Below are 20,672 nucleotides of genomic sequence, written 5' to 3' on the forward strand. Positions count from 1 at the left end.
GCTGCGGGATGCGAACAACGGAAGTGAGCACACAGCGACAGTGCCCTCTGCAGAAGGCCATCTAGTCCGGGATAGTGGGCTAAAAATTGCTGGACTACCAGGTTCAACATGTGAGCCATACAACACACATGTGTGACATTGCCCCGGCAAAGGGCTGCACCCAGGTTTGCAGCATTGTCGCACACGGCCTTCCCTGGTTGCATGTCCAGTGCAGACAGCCATTCATGAAACTGGGTCTCCAGAGCTGACCACAACTCCTCAGCTGTGTGACTCACATTTCCCAGACATTTCAAAGTAAACACCGCCTGATGCCATTGAGCCCTGCTGCCAGCATAGTAAGGAGGTGTGCAGGATTCCTTCTGCGCAGTTAGAAAGCGGGTGGCATTACCAGACCTGCTTTGGGTGCAGGTGGAGGACCGAGAGGAGGTTGAGGAGGCAGAAGCAGTGGAGGAACTTATAGATAAAGAGGATTGATGTACAACTCGTGGGGATGGCAAGACTTGGACAGCAGCCCCTTGTCCTGCTGTCACCATAGTTACCCAGTGCCCAGTCAGCGACATGTAACGCCCCTGTCCATGCCTACTCGTTCAAGTGTCTGTGGTGAAATGCACCCTGTCACACACAGAGTTTCTCAAAGAAGCGGTGATGTTGTGTACGACATGCTGGTGTAGCACAGGCACACCTTTCTTTGAGAAGTAGTGCCAACTGGGCATCTGGTACTGGGGCACTGCGACGGACATAAGGTCTCAAAAATCCTCTGTGTCCACCAGGCGGAAAGGCAGCATTTCTGTAGCCAACAGCTTGCAGATGGTGAAATTCAATCTCTTAGCTTTGTCTTGGCTAGGAGGAAATGGTCTTTTACTTGTCCACATCTGAGGGACCGAGGGCTAGCTGTTGTGCTTAGATGGGGTCGAGTAGGGTGTCCCCGGCAAACTGCCGGTCTGTGAGGAAGATGCAGGCGGAAAAGTTAGGTTGCCTTGATCCAAAGGTGGTGCTCTCGATGTTGGAGAGCGCTCAACACCAGCTGGTGTTTCCACTTCCAAATGAAATGATGACCTGCCAATCACACTGGCTGTTGCGGGTAAAAAGGTGGCAGGTCTGCGTCCAAAAACATGTGTGATTGCTGTCCCCCTAGTCACAGAGGATGAAGAGGCCGCGGATGCACAAGATGGGGCAGACGGTGGATGGCCCGGCCCGCTAGGCCACATTGTAGCACAGTGAGCTTCCCACTGCAACTTATGCTTCATATCCATGTGACGGTTCATGCATGAAGTACTCAAATTATGGATTTTTTGGCCTCTACTTAGCTTTTGGTGACAAATATTACAGATAACACGAGTTGGGTCATCCTTATCGATCTGAAAAAATGCCCAGGCTATGCAAGGCTTAGAGCCCATGCGACCTGAAGAGCCACTGCGACTTGTGGTCAGAGGCAGAGTTGTGTTTGAGGATGCAGTTGTTGACGTGCTTCCAGTACTCCGTCTCTGTCCAGGAAGGCGCAAACTAACCTTGTCTTAATAGCATCTGTGACGCCCAGCTGTGCTTGGTATCACAGATCCTAGAAGAGTGCATTGATGGAATCCTCCACAAGAGGCACCCATAAACATTCACACATCTCCACCTTCCACCTCAGACCAGCAGAGGGAGCCCGTTAGGGATATAAATAGGGAAGGTGGAGCTAGGCAGTTCAGTTCCTCTGAAGAGATCCTGCAGTAGAGAAGCCTAAGAGAGGTCAGTCTGCAGTGGAGCTCAGTCTAGTCTAGAGAACTCAGTTAATAGTTCAGCAGTGGAGCATGAGGCTCCTGCTAGCTAGATTCAGGGAGCCCAGTAAGAGCTTAAGGTGTGCCGGCGCCATAAGATCGGTGAAGCACGGCAAGATGCCGTTAGTGTGTATAGCCTAGTGAGGGCCCAAGTAGGCCGAAGGCGAGTGGAGAGTTAGTACATAGGAGGCAGAGGAGCTTAACCAGCTCACCCGAAAGCATTTACCGGACACCGGATCCGAGCTTACCGGGATCTCTATGACCCAGTAAGGCATAACCGGAATCCCTGGATAACTACAAGTCCCATGAAAGCTAAGGTGCTGATACTTAACAGAGCCAGGAGACGCATAGGCCTCGCATACTGGGAGCGTGAACTCCAAGACAAGGCCCTATCCCAAGGTCAGCCAGCACAGGACAGAGACAAAGTTAGGCCTAGCTCCAGGCAGGTCAGAAACTTACTACGCAGAGGCAAGAAACAGGAGACCCTACACCCACTCATTGGGGAGGATCCTGATATGCACCCTTCACCCTACAGTGCTCCGAGATGTGCCTGAATTTCCACCAGTAAAAGGTACTGAAGTGATTACCGTGTCCATTCCCGTTCTTGCTCTGACCCAGCTGGGTCTCGCCTGTCCTGCATTCCCCCTGCATACGCTGCCCTGAGGCCTAGCTCCACCTGTCGGGAGCTATACCATCGAGCTGCCTTATCACCAGCCTCAGTGGACTGCTGCAGCGCTGGTGCTTCTTGCCAGATACCACAGGTGGCGTCATGAACTCTTATAAAATTAACAATTATCCACCCTTTTAAAGAGTGACCCCAGGGTACGGGCCCGGGAGCCGACCACCGTGACATCCCCAAGACCAGGCAAAGGCCCAGGTACCGAGTCATCCCCATCCCCTGGGCTAGTCACATCCTCCTCCACCTCCTCTGCTGACCTCATCGACTGGCTGACTGTGGGTTGACAGTAAGTGGGATCTCCAACCTCGTCATCATCACCCTGTGTGTTCTCACACCCGTCGTCCTCAGAGCCAACCTCTTCCTACCCTGACCGAAAAGTCAAGTTGTCGCTCCAATCAGGTATTTGAGTCTCATCATCGTCTTCATCATTGTCTCCACCAACAGGAGATACAGTTTGGGAAAGAGGGTCTACATTATGCTCAGAACCTTCTTCATCTGGTCCTGGATCCGACTCATAAAGATTCTGGGCATCAGTGCAGATCATTTCCTCGTCTGGATTAACAGAAGCTCTGGAGCAGACCTCCATTTCCCAGGCTATAGTATGAGTAAACAGCTGTGCAGACTCAACCATCTGTGTTACCCCATACTCAGACGGGCAGCTGGAGACTTGGGAGATGTGAGGAAGCAAGTGCGATTGGGGTGACTCCTCTGAGGACTGGAGTATTTGTGATGTTGAAGTTGAGGTGGAGGAGAGCCCACTTGAAGGAGCACTTGATATCCATTGAAGAACCTGCTGTTTTTGTGCCTCATCTGGAATTTGTAGCGATGGGCGTGTCCATAAGAAAGGGATTGTATCACATTGTCCACGAAAAGAAGTAGACATCTTAGTTTGGCTGGAAGATGGTCTTTCTTCTGCAGATGTTACTCCCCCCCACCGCGGGGGGGGGGCTCGATCCACCAGCGGACAGGCACCAGTATTGGGAGAGGGGGAATGGCCGTCAGGGTCCACCGCAGCTCTGGCACAAACCCAGCGACACGGAGGTCGCACGGGCAGGAACGGACTGGCCGTGTCGGCTTCGCACTCCAGCATAGTCCCTCTGCCCGCTCGCGCCCGTGACTTCAAAGGGATGCACAAGCGGCTTTTCTCTCCCAGGGCTGTTCCCCGCCCAGAAGGAACGTGGGGGAGCTCAGGTTGGCCTTCCACTGTTCTCCGTTACCTCCCTCGCCCTCTTTCCTTCTTCTGTTCTCCATCTAACCCCTCGGCTCTGTGGTGTCTGCTCTCCCTCCAGCTCTCTCCTTCTCACAGGTGGACTACCGCGTGTATTCACACTGTGGCGAATCTTTTGGGCCCAGGCATAAGAAGTTGTCGAGGGAATGGATAATATGTGCCCCCTTAGAAACGTCCATTACAACCCATTCGAAGAAGCAACTAAACGCCTCAAATAGTGAGCAGAATCTGGAGCACCCCATGGGCAAACAGCGATCTATATAGTATGCTCCTTCCCAGAAGCAGCCCAATAGGTGGACACTATTCGGAGGCAATGGTAGTAAGTAACCGGAATGCCGCATCAATGTCTGTTTTGGCCATTAGGGTGACCCTTCCCAATTTCTTGATCCGCCTGATTGCCTTGTCAAAGGATGTACAGTATATACTACTGTACTTGGTTCCGCGTCGATGTTGTCGTTTACGGACCTGCCCCTTGGATATGATAAATGGTGGATTAGTCCGAATGTATTGGGTTCCGTTTTTGGCACAACTCACAAAGGGGATACCACTACGTCTTGTAAGGAAAGTGTTCTGAATGGAACCGCCATTCTACCTAAAGATATTTCTTTTTTTAATTTTCTTGTCACGACTTCTGGGTGTTGGTAGGCTGATTTTAGATTTTTACTCCAGCCTTTCTTGATTTTAGAAGGACATGACATGCCTATATCTGTGTCTCCCCCTCCTTTTACTCCTCCACCTCTTCTTTTCGCGTGACTATATGTACTTGTCACTTTTCCATGTGTTAGTTGTGTCTTCTGAGCAGTTTTTCAGCTTTTGGACACCTTTGAAGTGTTTTCTATGTGTTTTCTATGTGTTTCTATGTGTTTTTGTTTGCCTGCCATTGGTTTTAACGCTGTTCGAAATTGTTCGACGAACAGTTCGACGAACAGTTCGGCGAACATGCGGGTGCTCGACGAACCAAACCGAACTCGAACACTACGGGGGTGGCTCAACACTAGTCATTTCTAAGGATGAGTGAATTTCTTTGGAGGGCATTTCTCATTTGACGCCATTTCCCGTTATAGGAGAGATCAATCTTATCTGTTGTCCAGAAAGAGATTTCTTCAGTTTGAGTAGATCGACTCTCCTAGTGTTGGATGCTCTCTTCAAACTTTTCTTGATGCTCCTCTGGGAATATCCTCTTTCCTTGAATGTACCGGGAGACTATGTCAGAGATATATGGAGGAGACAGGTTGTGAATGGCTTTGTATGCCATGGTTAGGGTTTTGAACTGGAGTCTCTGGGCAATGGGGAGCCAGTGAAGAGATTGACAGAGAGGAGAGGCCGGGGAATAGCGGGGGGACAGGTGGATTAGTCGGGCAGCAGAGTTTAGGATAGATTGGAAGGGTGCAAGAGTTTTGGAAGGGAGGCCACAGAGCAGGAGGTTGCAGTAGTTGAGGAGGGAGATGATGAGGGCATGCACTAGTGTTTTTGCAGATTCATGGTTGAGGAATGTGCGGATCCAGGAGATATATTTAAGTTGGAGTCAGCAGGAAGTGGAAAGGACTTGGATATGTTGTTTGAAGGAGAGTTCAGAGTCCAGGGTTACCCCAAGGCAGCGAGCTTGAGGGACTGGGGAGAGTGGACAGCCATTGACGTTGATAGTTAGGTCAGTTGGAGGGGTTGAATGAGATGGCGGAAAGATGATGAATTCTTTTTGTCTATGTTAAGTTTTAGAAATCTAGCAGAGAAGAAGGATGAAATAGGAGATATCGGGTCCAGAGAGGTAGATCTGTGTGTCGTCAGCATAGAGGTGATAATGAAAACCATGAGACTCTATGAGCAGGCCCAGGCCTATGGTGTTGATGGAGAAGAGTAGGGGTCCTAGAACTGAACCTTGGGGGGCACCGACAGATAGGGGGTGAGATGAGAAGGTGGTGTGTTAGTGGGAGACACTGAATGTCCGGTCTGTTAGGTATGAGGAGATCCAGGATAGGGCCAAGTCTGTGATGCCGAGAGATGAGAGAGTCTGGAGTAAGAGGGAATGGTCCACTGTGTCGAAGGCAGATGACGGGTCCAGGAGGAGGAGGACAGAGTAGTGTCGCTTGGATTTTGCGGTTAAATAGGTCGTTGGTGACTTTAGTCAGTGCAGTTTCAGTAGAATGGTGTGGTCGGAAACCAGATTGTAGGCGGTCGAAGAGGGAGCAGGAGGAGAAGTGGGAGGACAGTTCAGAATGGACGTGTTGTTCCATATTATTTTGATATTCAAATTTTTATGGTTAAGGATTTGTGTAAATATCAACAACTCATCTTCCATACCCTGCCAAATTAGTAGGGTGCCATCAATATATCTTGCCCAGAACAAAACTCTGTCAATTCATGGCACAGGATCAGTAAAAAAGATTATCCTTTCCCACCACTCCAGGAAGATGTTGGCATATGAGGGTGCGAAAGAAGCCCCAATAGCTGTCCCTTGGAGCTGCAGGTAAGGAGTATCCTTGAAAAGGAAAACATTGTGTTTGAGAGCGAAATCCAGAAAAGGAGAAATGTTGTCCAAATTGGTGATGGATAGAAAAATCCTGACTGCTTCTATACCATCTTGGTGCCTAATAGAAGCATATAAGGACTCAACATCCAGAGTGACGAACAACATGTCATATCCATGAAAATATTCTCAACCTTATTGAGGACATCACCCGTATCCCTCAAATAAGAGGGTAATGTTTTTACAACAGGTTTGAGGAAATGATCAAGATACTTACTTATGGATTCACATAGACTTCTGTTTCCGGATACAATGGGATGGTGGTGATGACATATTCTTGTGTACTTTTGGTAATAGGTATAGGCATGGAATATGAGGTAATTCTGGAAGAAGATTGTCTCTAACATCCTTAGACATAATTCCACCTTGGAAGACCTCTCCTAAAATATCTCTTAATAGGTCCTGAAAAGTTGAAGTAGGGTTGAAAGTTAGTCTTTCGTAGCAATCAGCATATCAAAGTTGGCGGAAGGCCTCCTTCTTATTAAGTTTAGTTGGCCATACTACAATATTGTCGTCTTTGTTGGCCAATTTTATGACCATATTCTTCATCTTTTTGAGTTCTTGGAGAGCCTTTCTCTGTTCAAATGACAGATTGTCATTGGATATACCACCAGGTATTTTACGGAACTCATTGGTCACAAGTCTAGCAAACAGTTCGATATTGGGATAGATGTTCAAAGAGAAAAACTTTTTCAGTTTAGAGAGGAAAGTCATACCTTTGCTGTAGGAGGTCTCTTGTTCTTTTCCTAACTCCTCTAAGATTCTAATAGCTCGACGTTCGGTCCACTCCTGTTCTTCAGGCTGTTTCTTATGTAACTTCTTCAAAACTAGTTTGAGGGCAAAAAGGTGAAATTTTTTTACAGCTGTGAATACATTGAAATGAGAGGTTGGAGAAAAAGTCAGGCTCAGACTCAGAACATCAATTTGTGCCTTAGTCAAAACAGATTCAGATAAGTTAATAACCTGTAATCTCGATGGTTCGGGAGTAGATAGGAGAGGCTTTTTATTCCTTCCGATGTTTCTGAATTAGTTATCTCTAGTGATGAGCGAGCACTAAAATGCTCGGGTGCTCGATGCTCGGGTCGAGCACATTGGAACACTCGGGTGCTCGACCCGAGCAACAAGCCCAATGTAAGTCTATGGGAAACTCGAGCATTTTTCTGGTGGTCCCCCTCGGCGGTCTGCAGAGGGTCAAAAATTGCCCAAATCGATGGTAACGGTGCTCAATTAAACGTCAGGCAGGCAGAATATATAGGCAGACAGGCAGGCAGGGTGTATAGAAGGGTGCATGAAAAACATAGCAAGGCACTTGGAACACACTAGTGTCCTCCGATTTTCATGCACCCGTCTCTTTAAAAAAGCCGGCCGGCAATTCATCAGCGGCATACACCGGTACCCGACAATTTAGAACAGAAAGAATAGAGCATCACACATAGATTAGATAGATAGAAACATGTCAGTCACATATATAATAAGAACAGTGACAGTGTTGGTTACTGTACTTGTTATTTAGTGTTAAAATAAAGGATTTATTAAAAAAAATAATAGTGTTTGTGTCTCTATAAAAAAGCCGGCCGTCAATTCATCAGCAGCATACACCGGTACCAGACAATTTAGAACAGAAAGAATAGAGCATCACGCATAGATTAGATAGATAGAAACATGTCAGTCACATATATAAGATACAAAAAACACTGAACATAGTAGCACAGGTCACAGACCATAGTTAACCCCGCAAAATTGCCAGGTCTTCACAATACCGAGTGCTTACTGTATGAACCAATGAATGGCAGACCATTCGGTAAAACACACGAAAAAAAAGAGAACCACCGAATGATTGGTCCAATTAGACAAAGGAATTGAATAAATAGCCTTTATTGGTGTTATGGTAAAAAGTGGCACTACATGCAGAAGGAGGGCCGCACTGTAGTAACCAGACACAATAATATACAACATCATAGTAGTTACATTTTATGCTGCACTGTGAAATGTGTTAGAAAATAAAAAGACAGGTACATACACCTAACAGCATTACTGAATATATATCATATGGTGAGGTCACCTGAAGGTCCAGTATAGATGGCGGGTGAATGGCCAGCTAATATAAATATGTATAAAGAAGAAAATACCATGTACACAATGATTATGACCATTCATATGCCAAGTATATCTGGACTACTGGTGCTACATGCCAAGACTGACAACAAACAATCAATCGACAGACGGATTGCATACCTGTACACTAAGCAGCATAAGTGAGTGGCACCACGTGGCCTACCCCGACGCACGTTTCGGACACACGTCCTTCGTCAGGGGGTACCGTCCATATGAACCACCTCGTATATAAATGCTGATGTGACCAATCAGTTTGACCGGGGCGTGCATAATCAACATGTCCCCCAACCACAATACAGCTGGGACAAGTACGCACAGCTGTATATCAGCCGATGTATCCAGGCAGCGTTTGGTGCGCGCACATGCATCGTCAGAAGGAACCGGAAGCTGGGGGCGCTGCGTCATGCATCAGCCGACATCGGGTCCACATGACCCGAGTCACCTGACACATAGAGACGCGTGTGCCGCAGCCCCCGGAACACAGACAGGGCATGCGCGCAACGCCAGCCAGGTAACCATGGGCAACCGATGTGCCCTGTGTGGGAAACGCTAGTTGTCGGCAGCTAAATGCCTGGAGGCAAAGGGAAGAGGTTGCATAAAGGAGACATGGAAAAAATTGATTGAACCTGGGGATCTGCAGGTACGTAATGTGGGATGTCACAAAATGTGAAATATAGTGCATAGTGAGACATGTGTATGTGAATAATGTAATATAGATGTATGTAAAGTGAGGTAAAAGAGAGCAAAATATGAAATATAATAATGTGTGTGAAAAAAAACAAATGAGACAACATAGTGATGATAGGATGTGCTGGGCATGTGAAAAAAGTGATAATTAAACCTTATGTGAATAAAATAAGAGGGACAGTGTGTGTATAGGTGTAAAACCATAATATAAGATGCAAGTGCTTGTGATAGTTATAGTGAAGAGAAAATAAGGACTGATGAGTAGAATAATAAATAATGAAACAATAAACAAAAATATGCATAAAACTAATAATCATGGTAATACTAATGACCATCAATCTAAAGGTGAAACTAATAATAGTATACAAAAAGGAGAAGAAGAGAGAGAGAGAAAAAGAAAAAAGAGAGAAGAGAGAAAGAAAGGGGGAGAGGGGAGGGGGGGATGTTGGAATGCAATGGTATACCTTACTCACACCACCCTACACTGTCATGACCTGTTCATGTAAGGAAGAAAGGTAACAATAAAACAGGATGTGACAAGTGAACTTAAATCTATGTATACAAATACAGCAGAGCAATACATACAGTGGAGCCAAAAGTATTGGCACCCCTGCAATTCTGTCAGATAATACTCAGTTTCCTCCTGAAAATGATTGCAATCACAAATTCTTTGGTCTTATTATCTTCATTTAATTTGCTTGCAAGGAAAAACACAAAAGAGAATGAAGCAAAAATCAAATCATTGATCATTTCACACAAAACTCCAAAAATGGGCCAGACAAAAGTATTGGCACCCTCAGCCTAATACTTGGTTGCACAACCTTTAGCCAAAATAACTGCGAACAACCGCTTCCGGTAACCATCAATGAGTTTCTTACAATGCTCTGCTGGAATTGTAGACCATTCTTCTTTGGCAAACTGCTCCAGGTCCCTGATATTTGAAGGGTGCCTTCTACAAACTGCCATTTTGAGATCTCTCCACAGGTGTTCTATGGGATTCAGGTCTGGACTCAATGCTGGCCACCTTAGAAGTCTCCAGTGCTTTCTCTCAAACCATTTTATAGTGCTTTTGGAAGTGTGTTTTGGGTCATTGTCCTGCTGGAAGACCCATGACCTCTGAGTGAGACCCAGCTTTCTCACACTGGGCCCTACATTATGCTGCAAAATTTGTTGGTAGTCTTCAGACTTCATAATGCCATGCACACGGTCAAGCAGTCCAGTGCCAGAGGCAGCAAAGCAACCCCAAAACATCAGGGAACCTCCGCCATGTTTGACTGTAGGGACCGTGTTCTTTTCTTTGAATGCCTCTTTTTTTTTCCTGTACACTCTATGTTGATGCTTTTTCCCAAAAAGCTCTACTTTTGTCTCATCTGACCAGAGGACATTCTTCCAAAACGTTTTAGGCTCTCTCAGGTAAGTTTTGGCAAACTCCAGCGTGGCTTTTATATGTCTCGGGGTAAGAAGTGGGGTCTTCCTGGGTATCCTACCATACAGTCCCTTTTCATTCAGACACCGACGGATAGTACGGGTTGACACTGTTGTACCCTCGGACTGCAGGGCAGCTTGAACTTGTTTGGATGTTAGTCGAGGTTCTTTATCCACCATCCGCACAATCTTGCATTGAAATCTCTCGTCAATTTTTCTTTTCCGTCCACATCTAGGGAGGTTAGCCACAGTGCCATGGGCTTTAAACTTCTTGATGACACTGCGCACGGAAGACACAGGAACATTCAGGTCTTTGGAGATGGACTTGTAGCCTTGAGATTGCTCATGCTTCCTCACAATTTGGTTTCTCAAGTCCTCAGACAGTTCTTTGGTCTTCTTTCTTTTCTCCATGGTACACACAAGGACACAGGACAGAGGTTGAGTCAACTTTAATCCATGTTAACTGTCTGCAAGTGTGATTTAGTTATTGCCAACACCTGTTAGGTGCCACAGGTAAGTTACAGGTGCTGTTAATTACACGAATTAGAGAAGCATCACATGATTTTTCAAACAGTGCCAATACTTTTGTCCACCCCCTTTTTTAGGTTTGGTGTGGAATTATATCCAATTTGGCTTTAGGACAATTCTTTTTGTGTTTTTTCATTGAAGACAAATTAAATGAAGATAATAAGACCAAAGAATTTGTGATTGCAATCATTTTCAGGAAGAAACTGAGTATTATCTGACAGAATTGCAGGGGTGCCAATACTTTTGGCCACCACTGTACAGTCAAGGATATACGTATCAATAAAATAGTAAACATGTGTACTACAAAAAATGAACACACGTTCAAAGAGGAACAATGTAATATAGATGTGACATAATAATAAAATATGACATATTAATAAAATATGATCAATATATAAATAAATATTATATACATGTGACATGATAATATATTATGACATATTGATGAAATATGATAAATATATAAATCAACATGATAATAAATGATGACATACTGATAAAATATGATAAAAATATAGATAAGTACACATGTCAGCAAAATGACTGTTAGAAGAATAAAGGCAAAAGAATAAAATATTGCTCACTCGTCCCTCCCTACTGCTATTACCCATATCTACAAGGTACATAACATGTACAGGAATAACATGACAGTGTAGGGTGGTGTGAGTGACGCACCCCCTGGGCCTGTGTTGTGCAGGGGAACCCGGAACCGGACCTGTTGTAGAATGCTGGGGGTTGTAGTCTCCGTGTGGCGGTGACCCGGTCCGTGCCCAGGGTGGTCAAACCAGTGGCAGTCTTAATGTATAGCAAATGTCCGACTACGCCACCCGTGGATTGCGGTCAGTGGGGACCGCCGCTGCGCTGCCGACCGCTGAGGCTGATGTTGTTTGCGCAGCCGAGTATGGGATAACTCCCCACGGGAGAAGTATTGCCTCAGGGCAGCTAATGTGAGAGATGATGGGAGTGATGGTGTGAGGGTCCCAGTGCTAATGGTGCTGGTGCGGCAAGGAATCACAGAGACGTGAGGTGCAGTTCAGGGTCTTTACTGATGGTACAAGGCAGACCCTCCCGGGAGTACTGGCTAGTATAAGGGGCCTGGTCAGTCTGCGAGCAAGCAGGAGTTCCCCTGGCCAGGTGGAGTTGTAGGCCTCCCCGTTTATCTGCACTCTTCCTGGCTACCTTGCTGTCAGCGGTTACAAGTAGCCCACGTCCCTGAGTATACCGTGTGGTGCTCACCCGTATGGCTGGTGACTTGGGGCCTTCTGTTAGCCTCCGCTCCTGGATGGCGGCGCTGGTCCCTTCTTTGTGACTGAGCCTCCGGGCTTCTATGGCCAGAGGACCTGGAATCCCCTGCCGGCTGGTTTCTGCTGCTGGGTATAGATCAGTCCCCACAGCCTCGGACTCCTTTGTCCCGTTTTAGTGTCCTCAGCCAGGGCGAGCTATATCTCTGCTCACAGCCCCTGGCCTTCTGCTGCTGCTCCTACAGAGCTCCTGATGTATCTTTTCCTGTGTCTGCAGCTTCACTCTCTAATCCCGCCCCAGACCCAGTTTATAAGGGCAGATTCCTCCCCTCCCAGGTCTGGGTGGGCAGTGTTGCATGCTTAGGGCTCCTGACCAGAGAAACCTCCCACTTGCTCTCAGACATAATATCTCTATTACTGTGGCAACCAGATCCCTGGGGTGTCACATTCCCCCCTAGTGAATTTTAGTACTCCGGGACTAAACACATTTTTAAAACATAATAACAGGGTATAACAATAACACAATAACATATTTACAAGAAGCTTTAGTTCTTTAAAGGTCACGGCGTGTCCGCAACCGGGTGTCCATATCACCCAAGGTGAAGTTTTTGAAACAAGAGGGTGTCCATGTCACCCAAGGTGAAACTTTAAGCAAAGTAGGGGACCTGTCCAAAGCAAACCCCTCGCGTTGGCCTTGGGCGTGGCTGCAGGGGTAGACTAACTACTTTGGGCCGCAAGGAGGCCACGCCAGACAGGTTTTCTCTTCTGCGGCCGTCTTCGCAAGAGGCACCAAGGTGCAACTATCTACAAAACTGTTCCGGTTATCCAGCGTCCATAACCTGTTAGTCCATAAAAATCTGCAGGGTAACTCAGAAACATAATTAATAACAGGCAACAAACATAAACCATAAACAGTTAACAGTTAAATTCACAGTGCATTAGTTTAGATTCTCCAGCGAGCGGGCATCTGACCTCTAGTGACTCTAGTGGACCTACGGAGCTCACTAACTGGTTCTGCACTACAGGGTGTAGGAGGTGTTATGGATAAGCTGGGCAGCTGTCTGCGTACTCTTTGGCTTACTAGGAGCACGGCAGGCTCACTACTAGCAGAGGGTTGATCCTCCTGTACTGCTGGTGTGGACTCTTCTGCCTCTTGGGCCGGCTGCTCTTCCAGCTCTACTGGTTCCTCTGTAGGCACTTGCGGGGCTGGCTGGAGAAAGGTGAGGACGGGTACCACGACAGCGCCGTTTACTTGTGTCCAAGACCGGGGGAAGTCTCCGAGTACGGTACTGATCATTTCTTCCCTTTCCTCTGCGGGTTGAGGGTTTCCTTGATCTTCTTCAGGGCTTTGCAGCTGCTCGGGACACTTCTTCAGGTGGTCTCTGGAGACAATGGCTGTGGTTTCTCCTCCATCCTTACTGATTACGCAGATTTTTGGGTTCTCATGGCTTGATGGCAGTACGGTGTAGGTCCTTCTCCCACTGGTCGTCCAACTTGTGGAGCCGCCTCTTCCTCTTCAAGACCTGCTCTCCAGGTACCAGGGGAACAGCGGGAGCATACTGGTTATAAGCCTTCTCTTGCCTTTCTCTAGCTTGAGACAGACTTCGCTCGACGCTCTCCTGTACTTTCCGATACTGCTGCTGCCGTTCTGTATCCCAGTCTGCCTCTGGCGAGGTGTCCTCAGGTGTCAGGACTCCCATATCCAGGTCAATAGGCAGCTTACCAGGTCTTGCTCTCATTAGGTAAGCCGGGGTACAGTTGGTGGAACCTACAGGGATGTGGTTATACAGGTCCACCAGATCGGGCAGTTTCTCAGGCCACAGACTGCGTTCTTCCAGGGGCAATGTTTTTAGCAGATCTATCACCACCTGGTTCATCTTCTCGCAGAGTCCATTGGTTTTAGGGTGATAGGGCGTTGTTCTTATCTTCTTGCAGCCATACAGGTTGCAGAACTCCTGGAAGACCTCCGCTTCGAAGGCTGGTCCTTGGTCTGTCAACACTTGGTCCGGGTACCCGTGTGGACGGCAGAAGTGCTGCTGGAAGGCTCTAGCTGCTGTTTGAGCCGTTAAGTCCTTGACCGGGAGCACCACCAGGAACCGGGAGTAATGATCTACGATTGTGAGGGCGTAGACATACCCAGATCTGCTTGGAGCCAGTTTCACATGGTCCAGGGCTACCAGTTCCAGTGGCTGTCTGGTGATGATGGGCTGCAGGGGAGTCTTCTGGCTGGCTCGGTCTTTTCTTCTCAGGTGGCACGGGCCACAGTCTCTGCACCACCTCTCGATGGCTCCTCTCATGCCTACCCAGTAGAACCGTTCACGCAACAAGAACTCCAGCTTCTTCCATCCGAAATGCCCTGCTCCGTTGTGGTATGCCTCCAGAACCATAGCCGCGTCTCGTCTTGGGACCACTACCTGCCAGGTCAACTCATGTGTTCGAGAGTTAACCATTCTCCGGCACAGCTTCTCCCTGTAGAGGAACAGCTTACTTTTCTCCTTCCACAGTTGCTTGGTCTCCTCCGGAGCATCTGGGTCAAGACGGGCATCGGCCTGGGTCAGCATTTCTTCACCAAATGGACTGCGGGATCACTGTCTTGCGTCTCCGCCCAGTTGTAGTGGGGCAAGGGATTGAACGTGACAGAGCGCCTGTCCTTCACACGGTGGGAATACAGGGTAATCCCATGACGGTGGAACGCAGGGAGCTCAACTTCTTCCAGATCTTCTGGATCTTCCCCTACGTCCGGTAAGTTCGGCATTCTAGACAGGGCATCCGCGTTGGCATTTGAGCGTCCTGCCCGGTATTTGATGGTGAATTCAAAGTTGGACAGGCGGGCCATCCATCTCTGTTCCAGGGCACTGAGCCTTGCAGTGTCCAGGTGTGTCAACGGGTTGTTATCCGTGTACACGGTGAATTTGGAGGAGGCAAGGTAATGCTTGAAACGTTCGGTCACTGCCCACACTACTGCCAGGAACTCCAGCTTGAATGAGCTATAATTCTCAGGGTTCCTCTCCGTGGGCCGTAGCTTTCGGCTGGCGTAAGCGATTACCCGTTCTTTCCCTTGCTGGATCTGGGACAGTACGGCTCCTAGCCCGATGTTGCTTGCGTCCGTGTGGAGGATAAAGGGCTGGCTGTAGTCTGGATATGCCAGGATTCCATCCCCCGTGAGGGCCATCTTCAGCTGGCAGAAGGACTCCTCTTCCAGCTTTTCCCACCTAAAGGGAGGCTTCTGGTTTTTGGCTTTCCGAGATTGACCTATCAGGAGGTCCTGCATAGGGGCTGCCATTTTGGTGAAACCAGGAATGAATCTTCGGTAGTAGCCTACCAACCCGAGGAACTGCCGCACTTCCTTTATGCTGGAGGGTCTTGGCCAGTCCTTAATCACGGTGATCTTATCAGGGTCAGGAGCCACTCCGTCAGCACTCACCACGTGTCCCAGGTATTGCACCTTTGGTTTCAGGAGGTGACACTTGGAGGGTTTCACCTTTAGGCCGTAGTTTGCCAGAGCTTCAAACACTTCTGCCAGGTGTTTCAGGTGGTCCTCGTTGGTCTTGGAATAGACGATGACATCGTCCAGGTATAACAGGACCGTCTCGAAGTTCTGGTGTCCCAGACAGCATTCCATCAACCGTTGGAAGGTTCCTGGTGCGTTGCAGAGCTCGAACGGCATACAGTTAAATTCGCTGAGACCCATCGGGGTGGTGAATGCGGTCTTCTCCCGGTCCGCCTCTGCTACAGGAACCTGCCAGTACCCGCTAGTGAGATCCAAAGTAGAGAAGAAGTTAGCAGATTTTAATGCAGCTAAGGACTCTTCTATCCTTGGTAATGGGTACGCATCTTTGTGTGTGATACGGTTGACCTTCCTGTAGTCTACACACATTCTCATGGTGTTGTCTTTCTTTTTCACTAAGACTAGTGGAGCTGCCCAGGGGCTACAGCTGTCCCTGATTACCCCAGCCTCCTTCATGTCTCTAAGCATCCCCTTGGCGTGTTGGTAGTGTGCCGGGGGTACAGGTCGGTATCTCTCCTTTATGGGAGGATGGTCTCCCGTGGGGATGTGGTGTTCTACCCCCTTTACTCGCCCGAAGTCTAGCGGGTGTTTACTAAACACTCTCTCGTACTCTCGAACCACCCGATAGACTCCCTGTTTCTGGTGTGAGGGAGTGGAGTCAGTACCCAAATGCAGTTGCTGACACCAGTCCTCCATTGGTTTCTTAGAGCCGTTACCTTCCTCTGGTTGAGATGGAGGCAAGGGTTCCACGGCCTGTACAGAGTTCTGGTTGATGGTGAACAATTTGGCTAGCGTGGCATACCGGGGCAGGTGTACTTCTCTCTCCCCGATATTTATGATGCGAACGGGCACCCTCCCATGGCGTACATCGACCACCCCCCGTGCTGTCAAAATGGTGGGCCTACTGTCTGAGTAGACGGGTTCTACCATTGCTTGGTAGTCTCTACCTCTTAGACCAATAGCTGCCCGGCACCAAATCATCATCTCACTTTTTGGGGGCATGGCAATAGGGAATGGGTCACACATTCTCACGCTACCTATCTCACCACCAGATAGTTCCACCTGTTGCCGCTTCATCAGTGCCCGGATCTCTTTTTGGAGCACACGCTGCTGGCCGGAACTGGCGTTCTTGGCAACCTGCTGTAAAATGAGAATCACCTCTGCAAGACAATTTTCAATCACATTAGTTCCCAAGGTTATTCTAGGGTGACTCTCATAACGGTCTATGTCCACTATAATCAGTCCTTGTGCCGCCAGTTCGACTTTACCGATCTTAATGGTCACCTCTTTGAATCCCACCTGCGGCACGGGCTGACCATTGCTGGCGATGATACTCAGGTCGTCATCTGGGTAGCGGGTTATGTCCGAGTCATTCCAGTACTGTTTAAAGAGCACGTACGGGACGGTGGTCACCTGTGACCCAGTGTCTAGTAGGGCACTCATAGGAATGCCATCCAGTACCACAGGCAAGATTGGACGTCCCCCTACGTATTTATCACGCCAGTTTGATGGGCCTGATGGTCTTATGCCTGGGGGTTGGCCCTCTACCCCAGGTTGTGCCCGTTTAAATGACAGTACCTTGCACATGTCCGGGTTGATTGCAGCGGCGGCAGATGGGTCGTCCGTCCTCGTTGTATCTGTCGCTGGGTCTTCCTCTGGCCGGTGGGGTCCTCCTCAGTCGGCGCCACGGGACGTCCTCCGGTCCGGATGCCAGCTGGATCTTTTCTGGAGAAGAGACCTGTAAAGACTGCACAGTTCTGGTTAGCGCGGCAACGCTCTTAGTCAGCTCTTGGACCTGATGGTGCAGGTCTGTAGCCGGGTCACTGTTTAAAGCCTGCGCATCAGCTCCCACAGGCCCTGCAGACAAGGGCGCCGTCTCCTGGTGGTAAGTGATAGCAGGGCGCCTGTGGGTCGCAGCGCCACCTGGTGCCGGTTCTCGGAGCACCCGGATGGCTCTGTCCTTGAACTGTGCAAAGTCCAGGTCAGGGTCCTGTAAGGCCATTGCCCGCAACTGGGTTCGGTGGGCATTGCACAGTAGACCCTCAATAAATTGTTCAGTCAACAGCTTATCTTCATTTCCCACGCTGTCAGGGTCTGCCTGCTTAATGGCTCTCAGGGCCTCTTGTAGGTTTAGAGCATAGTCTCTTATACTCTCATGTGCCCACTGTTTACACCCGTAAAATCTGAGCTTTATTTCGGCTGAGGTGCGGGTATCAAATGTGTCTTTCAGCCGGGCTAGTATTTCTCTGACAGTCCTCTTCCTCCCAGGTGGCCAGGACTTTACCTCCCTTTGGGCTGCCCCGATTAATTGGGCCACCAGGATGCTCACTTTTTGCTCTTCTGTGAGAGGGTACACCTGGAAGAGGCTATCCAGTCTTTCTCTAAAGTCATTTAGAGTATGTGACTCCCCTGAGTACTGGGGTAGCCAGGTTGCCCCCGGGATATAGGGCATGGTGAATGGCATGACTGCTGCAGCGGTTGCGCTGGCGGTGGCTGTGGCAGTGGAGCTCCCCTCGGTATCCGGCATCCTCCTCCCCCCTAGTGGACCGTGGCCTACCTTGCGATGCTCTTCTTCCGTAGGCCGCGGCTCCGCAGTCGATCGTCGGGGTTGAGGACCTGGCGTCGCGCTCCGATGACGTCAGCGTCGCTCTTCCTCCCTTCCAGGACCTTGCGCAGCGTCAGAGCGTGGGGCGGAGCTTCGGATCTCGCGCGCTTTCGGCGTCCACGCCCCTCTTCTTCCCGTGCGGCGTCCCGAAGATGGCGTCCGAAGGCGGGAAGCTGCTGCGGATGGCGGGAAGAAGGCAGAAGACGACGGGAAACGGTCCAAGATGGCGTCTGATGGCGGGAATCGGATCCGGATGGCGGGAAACGACTCCGGACGGCGGGAAACTTCACCACAGGTAAGTATAAAAGTCTCTTTTTCAGGCACGCAGTACCCGGTGGTTGCGGGCACAAAATCCTGCCGACTACGCCAAAGTTGACGCACCCCCTGGGCCTGTGTTGTGCAGGGGAACCCGGAACCGGGCCTGTTGTAGAATGCTGGGGGTTGTAGTCTCCGTGTGGCGGTGACCCGGTCCGTGCCCAGGGTGGTCAAACCAGTGGCAGTCTTAATGTATAGCAAATGTCCGACTACGCCACCCGTGGATTGCGGTCAGTGGGGACCGCCGCTGCGCTGCCGACCGCTGAGGCTGATGTTGTTTGCGCAGCCGAGTATGGGATAACTCCCCACGGGAGAAGTATTGCCTCAGGGCAGCTAATGTGAGAGATGATGGGAGTGATGGTGTGAGGGTCCCAGTGCTAATGGTGCTGGTGCGGCAAGGAATCACAGAGACGTGAGGTGCAGTTCAGGGTCTTTACTGATGGTACAAGGCAGACCCTCCCGGGAGTACTGGCTAGTATAAGGGGCCTGGTCAGTCTGCGAGCAAGCAGGAGTTCCCCTGGCCAGGTGGATTTGTAGGCCTCCCCGTTTATCTGCACTCTTCCTGGCTACCTTGCTGTCAGCGGTTACAAGTAGCCCACGTCCCTGAGTATACCGTGTGGTGCTCACCCGTATGGCTGGTGACTTGGGGCCTTCTGTTAGCCTCCGCTCCTGGATGGCGGCGCTGGTCCCTTCTTTGTGACTGAGCCTCCGGGCTTCTATGGCCAGAGGACCTGGAATCCCCTGCCGGCTGGTTTCTGCTGCTGGGTATAGATCAGTCCCCACAGCCTCGGACTCCTGTGTCCGGTTTTAGTGTCCTCAGCCAGGGCGAGCTATATCTCTGCTCACAGCCCCTGGCCTTCTGCTGCTGCTCCTACAGAGCTCCTGATGTATCTTTTCCTGTGTCTGCAGCTTCACTCTCTAATCCCGCCCCAGACCCAGTTTATAAGGGCAGATTCCTCCCCTCCCAGGTCTGGGTGGGCAGTGTTACATGCTTAGGGCTCCTGACCAGAGAAACCTCCCACTTGCTCTCAGACATAATATCTCTATTACTGTGGCAACCAGACCCCTGGGGTGTCACATGAGTAAGGTATACCATTGCATTCCAACATTCTACCCCCCCCTCCCCTCTCCCCCTTTTTTTCTCTCTTCTCTCTTTTTTCTTTTTCTCTCTCTCTTTTCTTCTCCTTTTTGTATACTATTATTAGTTTCACTTTTAGATTGATGGTCATTAGTATTACCATGATTATTAGTTTTATGCAAATTTTTGTTTATTGTTTCATTATTTATTATTCTACTCATCAGACCTTATTTTCTCTTTTCTATAACTATCACAAGCACTTGCATCTTATATTATGGTTTTACACCTATACACACACTGTCAGTTACTCATATTTTATTCACATAAGGTTTAATTATCACTTTTTTCACATGCCCAGCACATCCTATCATCACTATGTTGTCTCATTTATTTTTTTTCACACACATTATTATATTTCATATTTTGCTCTCTTTTACCTCACTTTACATACATCTATATTACATTATTCACATACACATGTCTCACTATGCACTATATTTCACATTTTGTGACATCCCACATTACGTACCTGCAGATCCCCAGGTTCAATCAATTTTTTCCATATCTCCTTTACGCAACCTCTTCCCTTTGCCTCCAGGCATTTAGCTGCCGACAACTAGCGTTTCCCACACAGGGCACATCGGTTGCCCATGGTTACCTGGCTGGCGTTGCGCGCATGCCCTGTCTGTGTTCCGGGGGCTGCGGCGCACGCGTCTCTATGTGTCAGGTGACTCGGGTCATGTGGACCCGATGTCGGCTAATGCATGACGCAGCGCCCGCAGCTTCCGGTTCCTCCTGACGGTGCATGCGCGCGCACCAAACGATGCCTGGATACATCGGCTGATATATAACTGTGCGTACTTGTCCCGGCTGTATTGTGGTTGGGGGACATGGTCATTATGCACGCCCCGGTCAAACTGATTGGTCACATCAGCATTTATATACGAGGTGGTTCATATGGACGGTATACCCTGACGAA

General features: G+C 49.0%; 1 long non-coding RNA gene across 2 annotated transcripts in view; it reads right to left on the reverse strand.

The window, feature by feature from the left end:
• LOC141252919 (uncharacterized) overlaps positions 1-20,672 on the reverse strand; it is an 85,632-nt gene that overhangs the window by 17,233 nt on the left and 47,727 nt on the right. For both annotated transcript variants that reach the window (XR_012314151.1, XR_012314152.1), the window contains 2 exons: positions 6,908-7,018; positions 6,409-6,593 (listed from right to left, as the gene is read on the reverse strand). This is a non-coding gene — a long non-coding RNA (uncharacterized lncRNA). The remainder of the gene's footprint in view (positions 1-6,408; positions 6,594-6,907; positions 7,019-20,672) is intronic.

The sequence above is a fragment of the Phyllobates terribilis genome, unplaced genomic scaffold, assembly GCF_046119375.1.
Source record: "Phyllobates terribilis strain yellow unplaced genomic scaffold, ASM4611937v1 Scaffold_2__4_contigs__length_985480577, whole genome shotgun sequence".
Lineage (NCBI taxonomy): Eukaryota > Metazoa > Chordata > Amphibia > Anura > Dendrobatidae > Phyllobates > Phyllobates terribilis.